Here is a 14,592-nt window from a genome sequence, read left to right on the forward strand (position 1 = left end):
ACAACAGACACTAGTATGGCAATATGTAAATCAATGGATGTGTAACTGATGTGATTCTGCAATCTGTATACGGGGTAAAAATGGGAGTTCATAACCCACTTGAATCAAAGTGTGAAATATGATATATCAAGAACTATGTAATGTTTTGAACAACCAACAATAAAAATTAAAAAATAAAATAAAGCTCCAGTGTGCACTGAGCATTGGTGGTGCATGCTTATAGTCTTTAGCAGCTTGGGAGGCTGAGGCAGGAGGATCACAAATTCAAAGCCAGCCTAAGAAATGTAGTGAGGCATTAAACAACATAGCAAGACCCTGTTTCTTAATAAAAAATTAAAAATGGCTGGGGATGTGGCTCAGTGGTTAAGTGCTCCTGAGTTCAATCCCCAGCTTAAAAAAAAAAAATTTAAGTGTGTACCCACCCTATGATCTAGCTATCCCATGTCTGTGTGCTTATCCAAGAGGCCACAGAGAGACTTGCATACAAATATTTCTAGTGGTTTTAATTGTAATACCCTCAAGTTGAAAATAACCCACATGTCTCTCATTCGATGTGTGGAGAAACCAATTGTGGTGACTTCATGTAATGGAACTATTCAGCAATAAAAGCAACATGCTATTGATACCTGCAACGGTGTGGGTGGAGCTCAGTCATTAGGCCAAGTGAAAGGTCCCAAACAGACAGTGTATACACCATATGATTCCATTTATGTAAGACTCTAGCAAGTATACACTCATCTGCAGTGACACTGATGTATAGTGACAAAGAGCAGGTCAGTATTTTTTTGGTGATGGGAGGCAGAGATCAGGAGAGAGGATTATAGAGGGAACTTTGGAAAAGCTTGGATGTGCTCACCATGTTGATTTGTACTCAGAGCTTCATGGATATATACCTAGCACAGAGTAAATTGTACCTTTAAATACGTGCAGGTTATTGCACAATAGTTACATATCAATAAAACTTAGAAAATCCCCTCAATATCAAGACATTCTCATTGCTTTAGCTATTATTGTAGTTGTTTGCTGAGCAGGTGAATGGCTTCTTCCAGGATGTCCACCTGGAGGTGTCCAGGGCAGCAGCCTTCCCAGTGAGCCAAACATCATTTCACCCATTCATCAGCCTTTCTACTTCATTTTATAGGTGCTGACTTTTATTTAATGATTTTATGTTTTTAAGCTCTCTTTGTATATGAAGGAGATTAAGAGAGTGCCTCTCATATGTTATGTTTTTGGTTTTGCAATGGGGAGCTGGCTTTTGACATGGATAAACCCGTGGTATTTACTTCTGATCTGATAACATACTTCTTGGCAAAGCACTGTCCCGTGAATACCTTTCTTGGCACCTTGGATCATTGATTGCTTCAGCATTTGTTCTTTTAGGAACAGGTTTGTCTAGCAACTTGTATTTATAATCTTCCTTGTGATTTGTTTGATCAGCGTATTGTTTCTTACGTTGGGCTGCTGTGGGCTTACCGGTCAAGTTCATTAGGCTTTGGTGGGCCTAATGAGGAGCTCACAAACCCAGCTCTTCATAAACTCACCCTCAAGAATGCTTCTCCTCTGCTCTTTTTCTCCTCTGACTATTGTTTCAATTTGTTGAGGTCTTATCACATACCTGCCTGGGAGTGGAGGGCTTTACATGTCTTCACATCCTGTGGTTATAACCCTGTGAACCCAGGTCCTGTTAGTTCCATGTTTCATATAAGTAAATAACTCTTGGAGGAGTAAAGAAGATCTTATTCAGAACTACAAGGGGGAAAGGTGAGGATCCTCAACTGTGAACTCCTATGGGCCAGACTCCAAGGTGAGGCTCTTCTGCCACTCAGCGCCCTGGGGGTTTGATGGGTCACCTACAGGTTTGTCTTCATACTTTGTCTTTCAACCCTGAAAACAAACTGAAGATTTTGTGCACAATAGGCCTTGGGACCTGCTGGGTTGAGGAGGAAAGTCGAAGTCTGCAGAGCTTCCAGAACGTCTTCTCTTCAGTCACAGACACCAGGATGTAGCCACCACGAAGCAGTGAGTGCTGGGGCCAGTAATCCCAGTGAGTCGGGAAGCTGAGGCAGGAGGATCCTAAGTTCAAGACCAGCCTGGGCAACTTAGTGAGGCCCTCAGCAATGTCAAAATAAAAAAGGGCTGGGGATGTGGCTCAGTGGTAAAGTGCCTCTGGGTTCAATCCCTGGTACAATAAAAAAAAAAAAAAAAGGGAAAAATTGATGTGAGAGAGGATGGCTCACTGGGCCACACACTCCCCAGCAACAGACCCCAGCACATGACCACACCTCGACCAGAGTTTCTGGGTCTCACCACTGTTGACACCTCCAGCAGGTCATTCTTCGTCCTGGGGCTGTCCCGTGAATCCTGAAGGGTTCAGCAACATCCTTGGCTTCTACTACGATACGCCAGTAGGCTCTGTCCCCTCCAGCTGGGACAACAGCGACCAGGGGTCTCTATTGATGATGGCTGAACAGCGCCCTCACAGCTCCAAGGAGACACACTTGGAGCAACTGTCAGCAAAGAAACCCGGGGCGCGTTTCTCTCTCTGTCTCCTTTTCTACTAACCAACTTCCCTGTGGAAGCTAAATATTTGATTAGTGCACTTTGAAACCTGAGAAATGTTTGCTTAAACATATGGTTAATTAAAAGACAACATTTTTATCATCCTTTCCCATTACAGATAATTCTTGTTGAACTCATCTATTTGCCAATTCCAGTGCTGAGCCTCTTAATGGGTGTTCTCTCACCGATTACTCACCACTCTTGTGAAGAGGCATAAACATTGTCCCCATTTTAATGACGAGGAAACTGAGATTCGGACACCTTAAGGAAGTTCCTCAAGGTGTTTCGTAGACCAGGGTGCAGCTGGAGTCTTCGCCCAAATTCGTTTTACACGGGGGTTCTTTGCTATACTGATTTCTAAAATTAATATTCACAGAAAGAAGAAAATAAAAAAAAAATAAAATCACTGCTAATCTTGTCACTCAGCCATTTTCTGTATTGGCATTTTTTAGTCTTTTTTTTTTCTTTTAAAAACACATGCTTTGGGAAAAAATGGGTTGTGTTTAATATTTAACTTTTTCTCCTGACATTTGGGACTACGTTTCCATCATGATGTTAAACATTCTTCACTGGCAACCTTTGAGAGGCCTGTATCATGTTCTCTTAGTGAACTGGTAAACAGTCTCCTGTTGTCAGCTGCTTTGGTTGCACTTTCCCAGCCCTCCCTCCCTGCGTCCCTCCCTGCCTCCTTCCCCTCCTCTTCCCTGTTACTTACTCAGGATAGACTCCTGGCAGGAGAATGTGGAGGAAGAGATTATATTTTAAGTCTCATGATGCATACAATCGGGTCACATTCTCCCAAAGTTGTATTGATTGACATTTTACCTGCATCATACGAATGGATGCACTTGATTCCCCCAAGAAACTCAGAGTTTCTAAAACCCACACCCACACCCACACCCACACCCACAGGCAGATATCACATATATCAGCATTTTTTGGACTACTAGTATATTTGATATTTCTTCATGAAACATAAGAAATTTATGCACTTTTTAAGAAGTAGCAATACAGTGACATTTAAAGACAGATTCTCTGACATCTGAGGAACACATCCATTTCAGAGAAAAAAATCTGTAGACTCTAAGTGTTAACATGCATGTTTATTATACGTGATGTCACATCAACACGAGAAAGCTACACTTCTTAAAGTTCTTAGAGAAACTGGAGGAGAAAGCAAATTTACAAATCAATACAAACAAAACTATGAAAACTGTGAAGCTCAAATTAGTGGGATGATTTAATATGGTGGGTGAAGCAACCCTGCAGGAGGGAAATCCCCATGGGCTGCCTGGTGGCCCAGCCAGCGGGGCAGTGCTGTTGCATCCTTGGTGACTCAGCCCGCCCACCACTTTCCCCCAACCACAGAGAAGCAGCACCTTCCAGCTGGCTCACAGGCTTTCTCGCACACTCAGCCCCACCTCTCCTGTTCCCTTCTACCCCACAGCTAAAGTGATACTCAGGTCATTCATCGTAAACTCAAGAACACAATCGAGTGGGGTGCTCCGTTAGAATATGGAAAGCTTATCTTTAGACCATGTGCAAAAGGCAATATAAAATGGAAACTATTTTCTTATAGGGAACTCAAAAGCTCCACTTTGCTAAACTTTGAAAGCACAGGCCAAGGATCAGAGGGGCTGTGAACCAGTTGGAGTCAGTTTTCTCATCTGTAAAATGGAGCAGGTAACAGCTACCTCACAGTTTGGAGTGCATGGAGTCAGATGAATGCAGGAGAGCTAATGAAGACATGCCAATTCTCACTAACACATGTTCTTTGTTCCTCATTTGGTTTCCGAGCGAAAACTCAGACTGTGATGTCTTTACAGGAAAAATCTTGCATTCCAACAGAGGGCCACCAATTAATTACCTATATATTTAAAAGTCCCCAAGCCGGAGATGCATATTCCACGGGCCCCCTCTGGCACCATGCAGCCAAGGACAGATTCGAGGCTTCCACACTAGGGCTTTTGTTCCTTTCCTTGGTAGGATTTAAATTGACCACAGAGCTTCTCAGTCTCCCTGTTACATGGTTGGATGGTTCTGAGCAACTTCTTAGTGGGGAGCGATTGACCGCGAGGCAGCACAAACACCAGGATCCTGATTCACAACTTTCTGTGTGGGGTTTGACTTCTGCAGAAGGCTCCCCACAGACCTTCCCTCACCTTCCTGCCATCTGACTCCGGGAAGGCGCCATCTCAGTCCCCCACCCCCCCAGCAAACCAAGCTGGATCACTGAATGCACTGCACCCCCCAGTCCCAGCACGCTGCAATGAGTTTACATGTACCTTCTATTTGCTTTCTTTTTTTCTTTTTTCCCATTTTGGTGCATTATGGCTGTACAGAATGCTGGGGTGTTGGTACACATTCATACTTGCACACAATAAAACAATTTGGCCAATTATTCACCAGCACTGCTCCCTTGTGTGCACCTTTTCTTGACGTTTCCAGCCTGTCTCTTGAAAATGTAAATGAATCCTTCTCTTTCCTGGAGCAGTAGGGGCAGTTGAGGACACACTCCAGGCTTGCAGCTCCCTGAGGGCCCCCAGGCTCCGGCCTCAGGCTTCCTAATCCTGTGACTCACGGAGCCTCCTGCTACCAGTGAAGCTGCCAGTTCCTCCAAACCAGACTTTCTTGCTTGCTTGCACCTGGGAGTGAACCCAGGAGCGCTTTGCCACTGAGCCACATCCCCAGCCCATTTAATTTTTTATTTTGAGACAGAGTCTTGCTAAATTGCTGAGGCTGGATTTGAACTTGTGATCCTTCTGCCTTAGGCCTTGGGAGTAGCCGGGATTACAGGCATGTGCCACTGCGCCCAGCTCCTTCAGACACTTTTAGGAAACCCTTTGAAGCTTCACTTTATTATATTATCATTATTAATTGAGGTCCAATTTGCATACAATAAATTGTAAAGGTTACAAGTACAGTTTTATGGGCTGGGGATGTGGCTCAAGTGGTAGCACGCTCGCCTGGCATGCGTGCGGCCCAGGTTCGATCCTCAGCACCACATACAAACAAAGATGTTGTGTCCGCTGAAAACTAAAAAATAAATATTAAAATTCTTTCTAAAAAAACAAAAAACAAGTACAGTTTTATGAGTTTCAACAAGTGTCTACACCCTTGTAACCATTGCCCCAATGATACGCAAATGTTGCCAGTTCTAGAATGTAATAGAAATGGAACCAGATGACCAATCTGGCTTCTTTAGATGTTATGTTTTGGAGACTCATCCATGTTATAATATGTATCCTCAGTTCTTTTAAAAATTATTCCTGGGGGGCTGCAGTTGTAGCTCAGTGGTAGAGCGCTTGACTCGCATGTGTGAGGCATTGGGTTCGATCCTTAGCACCACATAAAAATAAAATAAATAAAATAAATGTATTGTGTTCACCTATAACTTTAAAAAGAAATTAAAAAAAAATTATTCCTGGGGCAGGAGGTGGAACTGAGTGGTACATCAATCACTTGCCCAACACATGCAACACCCAGGGATTGATCCCTAGTGCCACACACACAAAAAAATAAAAATAAAAATAAAAATTCCTGTGAAATAGCCCATTGTGTGGATGACAGCACTTTCTTATTAAGTTACTTTTCAATGGGTATTTATTGTGTTTTCCAGTTTGTGATTATTATGAACAAGGCTGTGATAAACATCTCTATAACTTCTGGGAACATGTGTTTCATTTCTCTTGGGTCAATTTCTAGGAATGGACTCGCTGGGTCATGGGAGAGAGATTTATTGAATCTAAGTATAGAAACTGCCAAACTTCTCCAAAGTGGAGAACGGCTTGGTTTTGAGCTCCTGATTAAACTGTGTGCCTATTACCTGTCCCCTTACATTAGTACAATGGCTTTTCCTTTCTTCTTTGTCTGGGAAGAGTGATTGCAAAAAAAATAGCATCTACTCATTTTTCTGTATGTCCATCCTCTTTGCAAATGCTGTCTCTACAGTGGTTGGCATTAAGAGGGGGCTCTAGCTGGATGGCATGTCTGTAATTCCAGCAACTCAGAAGGCTGATGCAGGAGGATCGAAAGTTTGAGGCCAGGCTTGCGATTTAGCAAGGCCTTAAGCAACTTAGCAAGACGCTGTCTCAAAATAAAATACAAAATGAAAAAAGGGCTGGGGATGTGGCTCAGTGGTTAAATGCCTCTGGGTTCAATCCCCACTACCAAAAAAAAAGTGGGGGGATGTAGCTCAATGGTAACCCACCCCCCAAAGTAGGTGGCTCTATTTCACACACCTTGAATATTGATTGGATTTTTGTCTTGGCTTGACCAGCAGAATTCAGTAGAAATAAGAGGCCCAATTCCCAGCTTTGGCCTCAAGAGCTGTCATGTGAGTCTGTTTTTATATTGAAGCTGCTTCTATCAGCAAGGTACAAGTCTGACCTTCTTAGGTGGACCAGAGGCCACATGGAGAAGGGCCTTGTTGTCTCAGTCGAAGCACCATGGAGCAGCCTATAGCCTACCTCCGGACACAAGAGAGAGCTGGGCCTAGCAGAAACACAAACTCTACCCGGTGCTCATCACAGAAGTAGGTGTGAACTGACCTTGGTAGAACCATTGACTGAATGCCTGGACTCATAATCAGTAACAATTGCTTTTCATTTTAAGTTACTGAGTTTGGGGGTGATATGTTATGCAGCTGTACCTGACTGATACATTTTTATTGGGATAGAGCATAACCACTTCCTTCATTGTTTACCACTTGGGTAAATAGAGTCAATTTAGTTACCATCTGAGCCTTAACATACCTTCTCAGAAACAGGGAATAACCATGTAATGCTTACTTGATAAAACTGTTTTGGATGATCAGTGAGCGCAAGAACATAGTGCCTTGCTGATAGTTGCTCAGTCAATTTCACAGCAATCACAATAATAAACAAAACCACCACCTGCTCTTTGTACCTCAACACATTTTCTTGTAGCAGAATCATCTGTGATTTTAGAACTAGCAGGACCTGGATATCCTCGAGATCTGACCCTCGGTTTGTCTTTTAAATCTGTTGATGGATAGATTGATTGTGGTGTTGGGGATGGAACCTGGGGCCTCCCACATGCTAGGCAAGGGCTCCACCACTGAGCCACATGCCCAGCCCAGGGATTTGAACCCCCAGTTTCAAATCCCCAGACATTTTGTAGCCACCTGATACTAATTTTCCTTGATTGAGGAGATAATGGCAAATGGACAGTTGTAGATTCTCAATTGCTTCTGCAGGGGATTTGTACTTTATAAATCACAACAGCGCTGCCAATACCTCTGAAAACTCGTGGCACGTGAAAAATGAGCTGCACTCACTCAGTTGACAGATGTTATTTTCTGTGTGTATCAAATCATGGGATTTCCTGTCTTCTCAAACCTTCCATCACTGCAGGGGTCAATGGGCCATCTCTTGACTGTTTCCCCTGCTGTACAATAAACTACAAAAGAAAAGACAATACTGTGTAGTAACCAAGATAGTGCTGCTTATTAATTTTAATTTAATGAATTAATTCATAGACCCTGAGGCCCCAAAAGGAAGAGGGAAGTTGGTCATGTGGCCTGTTGGGATTAAAATCGAGGTTTCTAAACCTCTTAGTAATGTTGGTGCACATTATATATCCCCATTTGTATGAATAAGGATTCGGCTTGGATTAAAAAAAAGCCACAAATGTCGGTGGCTTTCATATGGCAGGAAATTATTTTTCTTTGACATGGAAGCTTGAAGGTTAGCAGTTGTTTGGAGTGGCTATTATTGAATAGCAAACTGTCAAACGGCAGGGCCTTAAAATAATCATTTTTTTCCTTCCCTGATTCTGAAGGTTGACTGGGCTCAGCTGGGTGGTTCATCCACTTCATATCATTTTCTGCTGGGGCTTCAGTCCTTGGAGAAGTGATGGCACTGGGGTGTCTGAGACAGCTCACCACAGCTGGAGCCTTGGAGGGTCTCCCTCAAGCTCACTGCTCTGAGGACATCAGAATGGTGAGCTTCAGTCTGGCTGCACAGTAGGATCTCTTCCTGGCCTTTAGGATGTTGTATCTGCACGTCACTCAATGTGCATGCACCAAACTCCCTGAAGGTCTGGGACCTTCAGGATGCCCAGATTACATGTCTACCTTGATGTCAGAACGTTTGGGAGACAACAGGACTCACACTGCGCTGCCGTTTGGATTTTTCTTCTCCTTTTCCTTTATGAGTACCCAGCAATTTTCTTTCCAGGAACAGAGTTCATAGAGAAATTTCTCTGAGACTGAACTGGACCATGAGGTTGGAAAGGGATGTGCAGCCAGTCTGAAGGCCCAGAATGGTCGATGCTCGGCTGAAGGCTGAAGCTTGGCCTTGGGCCCACGTGGATCTGGGCTCCACGTGGGCTGTGTGTTCTTATCACCAGGTGATGCCCTGCAGATTGCTCAGCCCCTGGGCCTCAGTCTGACATCATCAGCAGGCTGTCAGGTGAGGGCCATGTGCCTCCACTGTCCCCTTGTTCCCTTGTTCCTCCTGCCTAGTGGCACTGGCTCCTTGCTGGTTCTTCCACCCTGGAGCCCTACATACACCCCTGCTGCTGGCGTCTGCCCCCCCCCCCATCCTGGGCCTTCTCAGTCTCTGCGGTGGTGTGAGCCAGGTGTTTACAATTAATATTTCTCTCTGTGTACACACCTCACTGGTGGGTCTGCTTCTCTGGACAACAATGCTGATGCAGAAGGCTTCTGGGAGGAGGGGCGTGAATGATGAGGATGTGTGGGGAAGAGTGTCCCAGGCAGAGGGGTGGCATGTGCAAAGGCCCAGAGGAGGCATCTGTGTGAGGACAAACAGAAGCCAGTGACTGCAGCAACGGCAACAATGTGGCGACAGGAGACAGAGGGCTGAAGCGCAGTGTACCCATGCACCAGGCTGTGTAGGACGTCATAAGGCACAATAAGGACCTTGGATTGTATTTTTTTTTTTTTTTAAATTTTTTTTTTTTTTTTTACTTGTAGATGGACACAATACCTTTATTTTATTTGTTTATTTTCATGTGGTGCTAGGGATCGAACCTAGTGCTTCACGCATGCTAGGCAAGTGCTCTACCACTGAGCCATAACCCTGGCCCCCTTGGATTGTATTTTAAGTGGGATGGGGACAGTGGAGGGGTTATATATTAGTTCACTTAACACCTACAGCAATACATTATCTTAATATCATGTCATTTTTTTGTGTGTGCTGGAGATCAGCCAGGCCAGCACTCTACCTCTGAGCTCTGTATGTCCCCAGCCCCTTCATATTACAATATTAATACTGTTGTGATAAACAGTGTTATCCCCACTGGTACGTCAGGAAAGTGAGGCTCAGAGTGAAAAAATCACTTGTCCAGGGTCACACAAAAAGAAATTACAGATAGTAACGTCAGACTGCCTGGCCGACGGCACAGATTGGTGTAGGAGTGGACCACTGTTAGCACTGGGGACCCTTCGTTAGTCTTAGGCAAAACTGGGGGGCTGGTTGCCCCAATTCCAGGTGCCTGTCACTCAAAGCTCTGTGCACTAATGAATCTAGAACCTTGGGAGAAAAGGACCAGAATCCCAGGGGGCCCAAACTTACTTGAATTCTGCCAAGGAGAAAAGAGAATCCTATTCACTGCTGGGCTGCCAAGGGAGGGGGTAAGTAGATATATTACCATACTGTATGCTATAAATTTTTTGATAACTTTTTTTTCAAACCTTTCAGTGTGTGTTGCCACAGTCTGGCTGGGCACAGATGCCGCAGTCTGGCTGGGCACACAATCACGAGCCACCACACAGCTTGTAGATTCAAACAGCAACTCTTTATTCCCGAACTCACACCAGCCGTCTACAATCACGTTCTGGGGAAATCCACGTTCTCTGCCCAAATCCACGTTCTCTCCCAAATTCACCTTCACTGGGCTTCTGTCTCCCAAAATATACTGTCTGAATCCCGTGAGAACTCAAGGGGAACTTAGGCAGCAGGATACGCCCTATTCCCAGCAGGAATAATCTTAAACCTTAAACCTGGAACCTAAACTGGGAACGCCCTAAACCCGATTATGTTAAACCAGGAACACCCTAATCCGCCCTGGTCCTTGAGCAAGGTCAACTACATTCAATGTCACTGCAAAATGTCAGCAACATGGGGTACGCTGGCAAGGAAATTGTCATACCTACTTGGCTAATGGCTCCCAGCAGTGTGTATTTTTTTTTTTTCTTTTTTGAGTGCAGAGGATGGAGCCCAGGGCTCCCTGCATGCTAAGCACATGAGCTCCACCACTGAGCTCCACCCTGGAGCCCTACATTTATACATGTGAAAACGCTGTCCTGAGAACAGGCTCACCACACAAAAGGACTGAGCTCCTGCAATGAGTGGGGAAGTGGGCCTGTTACTTAGCAAATGATTTGCTCTTGATGCTCATAATTTCTCTGCAGTATTACCCAAACCCACGCATGTAAGGAGGTAATGCCTTAGTGGAGAGCTGTCGTTTATTTAGTCCTTAAATGAATATCAACTCCACCCATTATGGATCAGCATCCACTTACCAGAGAAAACATTTGGCCCCTGTTTTTTGGGGGATTTGCTTACTTCGCTTAGCATGATATTCTCCAACTCCATCCATTTCCGTGCAAAGGCCATAATTTTATTCTCTTTTAATGCTGAGTAATATTCCACTGTGTACATATACCACCAGTTTTTATTATCCATTTGTCTATTGAAGGGCGTTTAGGTTGGTTCCACCCTTTGACTATTGTGAATTGTGCTGCTACCATGTAACAGCCCTGTGAGTGGCAAGGGTGATGCAGAAGGGATGGACCTCCCAGGACCAGCTTTCTCAGTTGGACAGTGCAGGGGTTGAGACTCATGCAGCAGTCTTCACAAGTATTGCTAGTCGCCACAAGTGTGATGGGGCTGTGGGCAGATGTAGCGGGAATCCCCGACCCAGTACCATTTGGCTGACATCTGAGTGATAATGAGGCACCAACTGGGAAAACAGCAGACAGAGTCACCTGGGCTCTGGCAGAAAGGGTCAGGAGTGGGCTCTAACAGGCTGGGCAGGACTGACCATTAACTTTTCAGGAATTTTGTGAGCTGATAGTTAAACCCAGCCATTGCTACATTGTTTTATGAACTTACAATTAAAGAAACTATACTAAAAGCAAAGGAAATCAATGCCTCTAGAATGGCTCTCCAGATGTCTCAGCGGGTGGGGTCTGCTGGAATCCTGCGGCACGGTGGGGGTTGTGCCCATGCAACCTCTCTAACTGTTCTCTCCTGAACACAAACCCTGTGGCGCAGAGTCCTGTGACATCAGCCGTACTCCAGCAATGACTGCTGGTGGGAGGGCTCCTGATTAGGGTGTTGCAAACACTGGCTCACCCTGGGGTGAAAATTCAAGTTCATTTACACATGCCCCTCCCAGGCCCACACTGTTCTGCTGTAAACTCATAGGAAAAAACCACATGGGCATAAAACCACAACATCTGTCAAGGCCAGTTTATCTTCAATTTCGTGACAGTTCATTATTTCTTAATTCGTCATCAGATAAAGAAGGTGTAATAAAAAGGGGCTGGGGATGTGGCTCAGTGGTTAAGTGCCCCTTGGCTAAAGCCTTAGCTCCAAAAAAAAAAAAAAAAAAAAGGTGGGCTGTGTTTGGGTTCATGTCATCCAGAAACACAGAATCCCATTCAGTAGGGTGAGATGGTCCCAGCAGGGTGGGTGAGAGGGAGCCAGGACCTCACGGAGAGAACCAGGGTCTTAGGCCTGGCTCTCCTCAGGATACACCACGTGGATGACAACCTCAGCCTTCAGCTTCAACGTCAGAACGTCGTCTCTCCTCCTCCTCCCAGCTCCAAGTCTCCTCCAGAGCTCATGTAATCTAGTACATTTCACAGTGCACTCAAGGAAAATTAGGGAATGACTTCGCTCAACCTTGGCATCCTGGAGAAGTGGCCAGGGTTCACCGGCCCCTCTGCTTTTGCACAGTAGTTCCCCTGCTTGCCCTGACCTTCTAGAGCGGTGCACCTGGGTCCCCACTCCAGTGCCCACCTGCAGGAAGCTGTCCAGGGCACCTCCAATGTGGTTGCCCTGTCCCCCTTTATGCATCTTACTTCCAGCACAGCAGGTCTCCAAGTTCAGGACACAAATGCCCAGACAGTGAGCATCCACAGAAGGCTGGTTGCAACCCACAGGGAACAAAGGCACGTGAGTGAGCTGCAGAGCCCACACCGGGTCCAGGGCTGCAGATGCTGCTGCGGCCTGGCCAGTGGTTGCACCCCCAGGTAGCCAGAACCCTGGTTCTTAAAGAGAACTGAAAAGCTGGACTTGTGTGTGTGTGAGTGTGTGTGTAAGAAGCTCTCATTAAATTGCCCAAATTGGCCACAAATTTGTAATCCTCCCTCCTCAGCCTCCTGAATAGCTGGGACTATAGGCAAGGCCACCACACCTGGCTTGGAAATCTAGATTTTTTTAGGACAAGTTTCTGACCTTCAGTGAGGCTGTTGCCCCAGATTTTAAAAACACCCCACGCAGACCTGAGATGAATCACACGTGGGCACGGGATGAGTCAGCTCCTCCTTGGCCAGCCGCAGGGCAAGCTCTAGGCATGACTCCTAGGTCTGAGGATCTTTCTTTTCTCCCTCAAATCCCCAGTTCCCAGCGAAGAGCAGACACGGAGAGGAAATGCTGGTACTCTTAGGAAATGCATGCTAGGTGACTAATCTAACACACAAACAGATTAGGACATCGAAGCCCTGTCCACGCTCCACGAACACCTGGAGATGCATCCACAAATACGTCATGTACGTGGTCTCATGCCAGGTACTTCAGTTCTCCCAGGTACTTATGGGCTCAGGAGCAAAGCCAGGCACCTGCCGTGGTGTGAAGAAGTTTGATATCTGTACGACAATAAGCCCAGAGCCCAGCGACAAAGCACTAGTCCACCTGTCGCGCCCATCACTGTAGCACATAGGACAACTCCATGAACTTGTGCTGTAGGCTGTTATGAGCTCTGTTTTACAGACAGGAAGTATCTGTAAAGTCTGGAGATATAGCTGGGTTCATTCGCCCAAGTCCACAGTTAGCAAGCTTCCTCTTATCCCCAGGTAAGACGCAGTCTGTGTCATGACTTATAGGACCCCTTTCTCTGCCCACAAATCTGACTCTCCTGAGTCATCCAACACCTGCCTCTCAGGCTCCTCAGACACCAGAAATGTGCTCTTGACGCAAAGCTTTTGTGCTGACGTCTGCAGGGGATGCTGTCCACTCAGATGGCTGTGTGGCTCTGCCTCACTTCCTTCAAGTCTTTGTGCAGATGTCCCTCTTCCCCTGAGAACTCTCCTGGACTCACATCCATTTAAAGTTTTAAGCAGCTCCTCTTGCTGCTTACTTTCTTTTCCCCTTTTGCCTTATTTTTCTCCATAATTTTTATCACCTAACATTGCAACAGATGAGTATCCCTTATCTGAAATACTCGGAGGTAGAATGTTTCAAATTTGGGATTTGGCTTGGGTGGTGGAGCACACCTGTAATCCCAGCAACTTGGGAGGCTGAGGCAGGAGGATTGTAAGTTCAAAGCCAGCCTCGGTAACTGTCTAAAAAGGGCTGGGGATGTGGCTCAGTGGTTAGGTGCCCCTGGGTTCAATCTCCAGTACAAAAAAAAAAATTGGATTAGTTCAGACTTTCAGGATATTTGCATATTAGATATCTTGGGGCTGGGACCCAAATCTAAACACAAAATCCACATTATATTTCATATGCACTGAAAATTAATTTTATATAATTAGTCTGAAGAATGGACAATATTTTTGGTGCACCTGCATTTTGATTTTGACCCCTCACCTGAGATGGGGATTGCAATTTCCCACTTGTGCATCATGTTGGCACTCAAAAGGTTTCAGATTTGAAGCATTTTGCATTTTGAATTTTTGGATTTGGGATGCTCAGCCTGTATAGAATTTGATTACTCATTTTTGTCTTCACCGGTTCAACATTGAGCTCCACAAGTTCAAGGACTGACACCCCCACCTCCACTGCTCTTCCCTTCCCTGTATCTCCAGTTCTAGAACAG

General features: G+C 45.4%; 1 long non-coding RNA gene across 1 annotated transcript; it reads left to right on the forward strand.

Moving 5' to 3' along the window:
* The first annotated feature begins 1,365 nt into the window (after nucleotides 1–1,365).
* On the forward strand, nucleotides 1,366–2,960 carry LOC125619163. Its single transcript, XR_007350674.1, has 3 exons — nucleotides 1,366–1,804; nucleotides 1,918–2,019; nucleotides 2,678–2,960. It is a non-coding gene; the product is annotated as an uncharacterized LOC125619163 (long non-coding RNA).
* Nucleotides 2,961–14,592: the final 11,632 nt, after the last annotated feature.

This window comes from Marmota marmota, unplaced genomic scaffold (assembly GCF_001458135.2).
Source record: "Marmota marmota marmota unplaced genomic scaffold, marMar, whole genome shotgun sequence".
Lineage (NCBI taxonomy): Eukaryota > Metazoa > Chordata > Mammalia > Rodentia > Sciuridae > Marmota > Marmota marmota.